This window comes from Grammomys surdaster, unplaced genomic scaffold (genome assembly GCF_004785775.1).
Source record: "Grammomys surdaster isolate TR1022 unplaced genomic scaffold, NIH_TR_1.0 224, whole genome shotgun sequence".
In the NCBI taxonomy this organism is placed as follows: domain Eukaryota; kingdom Metazoa; phylum Chordata; class Mammalia; order Rodentia; family Muridae; genus Grammomys; species Grammomys surdaster.
This window is the reverse complement of record NW_021604669.1, coordinates 62769-70171: the sequence shown is the minus strand read 5'-3', so window position 1 is coordinate 70171 and position 7403 is coordinate 62769.

Genomic DNA, 7403 nt, shown 5'->3' with positions numbered 1-7403 from the left:
TAGATAGATAGATAGATAGATAGATAGATAGATAGATAGATAGATAGATAGAGGCTAGACTAGTTATTCTCCTTTCATGCAGTTTCTCATGTTGTGACCACCAACCATAAAATTATTTTTGTTGCTACTTCATAAATGTAATTTTGGTACTGTTGTGAATTGTAATGTAAATATTTTTGGAGATAGAGGTTCACCAAAAAGGTCACTACTCACAAGTTGGGGACTGCTATGATAGACGACAGACAGACAGATAAGGTGAGGCTCTCACGGACAAGTGTACAGTTGAGTTATTTTTAAAAGCAAATTCTGCCAATTTCCATCCCTTTTTTGCAAAATGTATGGTATCCATGTATGTATGTGTATGCACATGTATGGGAGCTGCTGTGCACACAGAGGCAGGGGGCTGACGTCGTCAAGAGTCTTCCTCAATCAGTCTCCACCTGATTCACTGAGGCGGGGCCTCTCAACTGAACCCAGAGCTCACTGATATGGCTTGTCTGGCCAGCTTGCTCCAGGAATGCCGTCTCTGCCTTCCAAGTGCTGGGATTTCAGATGGACTGCCACGCCCACCTCGCTGCTCAGGAGATCCCGTCTCAGCTCCTCATATGTGCATGAGGAGCACACTGACCTCGGAGCCATCCTCCCAGCCCAATCTTCACTGACTGGGGAGTTTGACAGTGGAACCTACTGATCATGAGTTTTTGTGTTTTGTGTTACTATTTGCTTTCTAAGAACCTTCTCATTTTTTCTCCCACATCTCCTGATGACTGTTGTCTTTCCGTGTAGCTGATTTTCACAGGGACGCTCATATAAGCGCATGGTGTAGCAATTCCTTGTGGTCACATCAAACACTCTGAGCATCCAATGCACTCAATTTCGACAGCATGTAAAACCCTTCTTCCTTACGAGGGGGTCTATCCTCAGCCCATTCCAGTTATCCATGTAAAATCCTTCTCCCTTGGGGTGGTCTATCCTCAGCTCACGAAAGTTATTAGTATCACAGCAATTACACTATATCCACCTGTCCATTCCAAACCATAAATTAACCATTGTTTTAATTCACTAATTTCTGAGATATGTTAAAAAAAAAAAAGAGTTGCCAAATCAAACTATAGTAATGGCAACTTTGGAATAATTTCTTTTGGGTGCCTCCGTCTCACAAATTGTACAGAAAAGCTGGAGTCGCACCCCATTGTTAATGTCATTTCCTAACTGCCCACATGATTCCCTTTACTGAGACTTATTCTTCCTATGGCTTTTGGCTGCTACGAGGTGTCCTGTCATTCCAACACAAATTCTTTTGACTGCTTCCTGCAAGGCAGGCCCAGCGTGACAGCCTCCTCCAGCCCAGCTAGCCTTCGTATTCCTATCTCAGATTCCTAAGGAACAGGATGCTGAAGGTAAGCTTTAGAAATCTCCCCCGCTTCTCTCTCTCAGCACTTCAGCAATCTGTAGCATCTACCCTCTGCCTCCAAAGCATCTGTGAGAAATTGCCTCACTGTGGACCCTTGTATGTGAGGAGTGCTTTGTTGCAGTAAATAATTATTTGGGGGTTTCTACCCCACCTTTGATCATTTAACTCTCAAATAAAAGACAGAAACCTTTATATTTGTAATAAGCCTTAAAGCAATAGAGCTGGGCAGATATCAACTCATGGCCGTGCGCTCATGATCCACCTACCCCACGGTGACTTCTTCCTTCTGATCCTCTCCCAGAGGTCTCTGCCTCAGATCTTAAGCAAAACCAAAGCCCCGCTTACCTCTCTTCTGCTCAGCTACAAGTTCAAGGTGTCTTTATTCAACCACTAGTTTTACATTAAGGAGCAAGGTTTGCACAACAAAAGCTGGCAATCGTGAAGATTCACTCAGGGCCATACAGAATTTAGCATTACAATACAAAGCAGGCCCCTTGCTGCTTTAAAATTCCCTTTGTCTTTAGCTTCAGACGTTGAACTATTGTGCCTCAGTGTAAGTCTCTGTGAGGCCATCTTAGAATCCATTGAGCTTCTCTGATGTTGGTATTCATTCTTTTATCAGACTGGGGACACCAGGCAGGGTTCTCCTAATGATGCCTCTAGTCCTTTCTCTTACTCTTCTCCTTCCTACAATGTGTCCTTTGGTCTGTCTGGTGGCAGTCTTGGGTCCCTCTGGCCCTGTGCTGTTACCTTTAATCCTCTGTTCTACATCCTTGGTCCAGTCACTGGAGTCTTGATTCCCCCTGGGTGCTGCCTTTGAATCTGATGTCACCTGTCCATTTCCAAAGTTTTACTTCTCAGCCTCAGGTTGTCTCCTTTTGTCCTTTCTCATGTTCTTCCCACATCTTCCCTCGGCTCTCTGGGCACTTTTAAGATAGTGGCTGTGTGGAAAGGGAAGGAAGGAACTCCAAGTAAAGAAGCCACCTCAGCTTAGAGGAGACCACAAACATTGTCAGCATAGATGTCTTACATACATTAACTTGTTTTCTTTGTCCACAACTCTGTGGGGTTTGCTCAGAAGAGGTGATAACACTATTCATGATTAGTGGTGACTGAGTGGTGGTGGTGATGATGGAGATGGTGGTGATGGAGGTGGTGATGGTGATGGAGGTGGTGGTGATGGAGGTGGTGTTGGTAGTGATATTGGGGGTTGTAGGGATGCTATTACTGGTGGGTTGGTAAACAGGGAGACAGTAGTGTTGTCTTTTCTGACTAATGGTCGTGAAGAAAACAGAGAAGTCTATTACAAACTTTTCCTGGCATGAGTCAATATCAGGTGTCAAAGTTAAGTGCTAACCTTTAGGATCTTAAATGCATGGACTTGGGCCCCAGAACTCATTCACAGCATGATGATGGCCATGTTAGTCACGGTGTGTGCCTCACTTACGGCCTTCAAATCGATGGGATGAGGCTCATTGGCTGAGAATTAACAAGTCACCGTGCGCCTAGTCCAGGAATGGTATGAGAGTCTTTCCTCACGCCATGTCTTCAGTGACTCTGCTCTGTGTATCAGGATTTCTCTGGGTGTGGTACTAGCACCTGCAATCCCATTCCATAACAGACTAATACAGGAGAACTGCTGTGAATTCAAGGGCTAGCCGTGGCTATGAAATAAGATCCTATCACCAAAGGGGAAAAAAGGGAACTAGATTTTCATTATTCCTGGCTCTGATCCACTCTGGTGATGTTGCTAGGATCCACCTTTGTATACTTTTTTCTTCCTCAATAAAGAGGAGAAGTATTCCCAGCAATCTGATCCCCCACCCTTTCTGTGGCTTCTACTGACAATGCCACTATAGTGTCATAGGTCTGCCGAATCCCACCCATTTACCATTGCACCTGTGGAGTGGGGATGTTGCTGGTGGTGGTAGTGACATGGGGTGGGGGGTGGGGATGGGGATGGTTTTACCCATGGGGTGATGAAGATGCAGACAGCAGTGGTTGCTGCTCTGAATCACGGTGGTGAAGGAAGTGGCGCGGTAGATTGCAAGCCGTCCGTCCATTTGTTCCCACCACACTGTCTCAGAACAGAGCATTCCCGCCTGCTCTGTCTCTGTCACAACCCATTTCTCCTCGACAGACATTGACTCAGTCACAGCTGCTCAAGCTTTCCCTAGTGCCCATTCCCCATCAGATGAAGTCTACCGCAGCCACTGTGGGCTATGAGGTCATTTTCCTTTGCTCAGTGTTAAGGAGATGGAAACCCAGACTGGTACTGTTTGATCATACTCTAGTTCTACCACTCCTTGCTGTGTGCCTGTGGGCAGGTTATTTAACATTGAGCTTTGTTTCTCCTGTCTATGGCTTAGGCTTTAATAGCATCTACTTCTAAGGTGTAGGGGAGAAGCACTGGCCCCTTACGGTGACTCTTACACTTTCAGATAGTGTTCCCACCTTAACCACTACAGCGCTCACACTACCCGAGCTCTCAGTCAGACATGAAGACTCAGGCCTCACAGACCTTCTTGGCAGAAGTTAAAAGGGGGTCCTAGGTCTCCTGTTGTCCTGGTCCAGCCGAGCAGCTACTTTGTCACAGCCTGAGCAATGGGGTCAGAGCGAGGTATGACAGATTGTGACATGAGAACTGACACCTGCCCGGGACAGCATGTTCTAGGTTGGACCAGCTGAGGATCCCAAGCACAGAACAATCTCCAGCCCAGAGTGTGTTCCTTCAACGTGACACACTGCAGACCAGAAAGGAAGCTGAAGGCTGCTGGGAAAGAGGCTGGTCAATTTCCACAGTGATGGTAACATGCAACCTTGACTCCCCGATTCATGAGTGTTCCAGTGAGTCACAGCACCTTGACAGCTCTACCTAGGATCCTGGAAGTTAGTCAGTCACCTGTGACCTTGTCTAGATCCCTCCCTGTCTCTGGCTCCTAGCCCAGACTCTCTATTCAAGCCCACACCTAGAGGACTCTGGCCCCTGGAAATGCCGTAATAGGTTTGGTTTGCCTGTATCTTCAAGGCAGTGGGGCTTTCTGTAGATCTGACATTAACCCCTCACCCCAAGGGAAATAGAGTCATGAGGGACAGCCTCCCAACAACTCCCTGTGGGACCTGGAAGTTGTGCCTGCATTTATGACACATCCAGCCAGAAGGTCAGCCCTCCCTGCCTTGTTCTCAGAAGCCACTGCCTTCAAGGTCCCTCTGTCTTCAGCTCCCATCCCGATGCTTTTTCTTACCCTCCACAGTCCACCAGCTCCTACAATCTAGACGACCACTCAGAAGCTGGAGACAGTTACTGTTCCAGCCTGGGTGAGACATGCACTGATTCCATGTCTCTGCCTCCCACCTGTCAGACACAGAGAGAAGATGTCTCTTGGGACAGGTGAAAGAAAGTGGTTTATTAAGAGTGTTGGTCACGCTGCAGACAGACTTGGTGGTGTCAGCATTCTTGTTTGGATGTCCAGAACTGTTTCCAGAACCCCTTTCCCCTCTGAGGCCCCCTCCTCCTCTCTGTCCCTTGCTGCCGCTCTCACTTGCTCAGTTCCTGCTCTCCCTGCTGGATTTGGCAGGGCAACCCCACTACACACTCTCCGAACTGCAGCTCTCTCCTCCTCAGTTCACTCTCCCTCCAGTCATCTTATCCCCCTTCAAAAGTCCCTCCCGCACTGTTCCAGGACCAGCCATCCCTTCCTGGGTGCTGCTTAGTCATCCTCCACCAGACCACTTATAACTTCCTCTGCTTCAAGCTGGCTCCTCCCAGGTCCCCTGTCACTCAGTCATAGGCCTGGATCAGCAGAGTCCCTCTGGTTCCTCAGCCGTGAGCTAGCTGGTCTTAGTGGCCCACAGTATACAGCCCCCCTTCTTACCATCCATGCTAGCTCTACTGATTCAGTTCCTGTCTGATTCAGTTCCTGCATCTACAGCCTTCCTATCCCAGGCTGCGGACCAGCACAACTGGGAATGGTCTCAGACACCCGTGCCTCATTTAAACTTTCCAGGTCCTGGCTGCACTCTGTATTTGAAGCTTTCCTGAGTATCTTGCTATTGTGTTTCCTTGCCATCTAACCTATGATGTGTGACATCATCTTGGAGGCACATAAAATGCATCTGCACACGGTGTATGTCCATGGTTATACCTGGACCGTGTCTACAGCCAGCCCAGGGTCTTTGGATCTCATCTGTTCTTGGATGGCGCTCTCTCCTCCACCGAGTGGTACCTGTGCAGTATATCCTACATGTGTCACTGCTTATGACTATGCCACAAAGTCTTCATCTTTTCTTCTGTTGATGAACAATCGAGTTAATTTCAATTATTAATGAATATGCTTAGTAAAGGGTTTTAAGGACACTTCCTTTTAATTTTTCTTGTGTGCAGAAGCCTAGCATCAAATTGCCAGGACACGGGGAGGCTGGCATTGACAGTATATAGTTGACAGTTAATAGTATACAGTAACATAGCCTTCTGTTACTATAACAAACTGCCTGTCACAATCAAGTTGTAAAGAAAAAAGGTTTGTTTAGGTTCAGTTTCAGTCCTTGGTCACTTGGCCAGTTTGTCTGCAACTATCCTAAATATGGCACAAGAGAGACAGAGATTTTACCAAAAAAAAAAAAGAAAAAAAAACTGTCCATCACGTCTCTGAAGTCCAGAAGTGTCTGGAACCATGATAAGGCAGGGTTGAGAGGCAATGAGGAGCATGTGAGGAGGGAGTTGCAAAGGAGACAGGAGGCCTGATGTGGAAGGAATGTGAAGCTTCACATGAATGAAGGTATGAGGCAGAATACGAGGGAGGGAGGGCAGGAGGGAGGGCTGCCTCCTGAGTGACCCGTGAGTCTTAACAGGAAGGGCAGTGTTACATCTCTCTACTAAGGTTGTAATCTACCTTGTCCAGACAGCTTTCCTGAGCAAAATGGAAGACTCCCTCTCTTAGCGGGGCTTCCTCTTCTCCACCTGATCTCTGGAATGCCTCTCCACACAAAGGAGGTATCACCAGAACTTTAAATCTCAGCCAGTGAAATTTTGCCTTAAGAAGAATCCCTTCCCACTCTCCAAGGTGTATCTGTATATCTATCTATCTATCTATCTATCTATCTATCTATCATCTATCTATCTATCATCTATCTATCTATCTATCTATCTATCCCTTGACTCATCCCACTGAAGTGTATGAGCACAAGCCACTTCGTTAACTATTCTTTAAGAGAGCTGTTTTCTAAAACAGCTGTGGCACCGAAGAGCTGTAGCTCTGGGATCCTCAGAGACCTCCTCCCCCCAACACTCACTGCATGGACAGGAATCCTGCTGACCCATCCCCCATCTGTTCTGGACTTCCCTTCATCCTTTCCTGCATCAGAGCCTGGACACTCCAAGGGAAGATGTGGACCTCAGAACTCAGCCCTGCTCCATCCTTCCTCATTTGGTGTGCAGCAGTGCCTGGACATCCCAAGAGAAGGAGCAAAAGAAAAAATAAATAAATAAATAAATAAATAAATAAATAAATAATAAAACAGAACCAGCAGAGTCATCTGGACTGCAGCACAGGGCCCTGACTCACCATCCCCACAGGCTGCCTAATGGGCCAGGCTTTCACCGATCCATCCACCAAGGTGAACCTAGCAAGATGGAGGAGTGTGGGGAGCTGCCTTTCTGTGGCAACTATATGGACTTCTCCTTGCAACCATGTCACCCTCCCCCATGCCAAGGCCACAGGTGCGGAGCTGAAGAGCCAAGAGTCTGTTGGACTGTTGGCGTGTTTTTCTATCTCTGAGGTGACGGAATTGCTGCTGAACCCTGTGCCCAGCCATGCTGCAAAACTTTAATGATAAAGCTAATAATTAAAATCCCTCACAGAGGTTGGGGGGACTAGAGGAGTGGCTCCGTGGTCAACAGTGTGCACACTGCTCTTGCAAATGATCTGAGTTTAGTTCCAACTGAGTGACCTGAGGGAGGCCTGAAGCCCTCAGTTTAATCCTAACACAT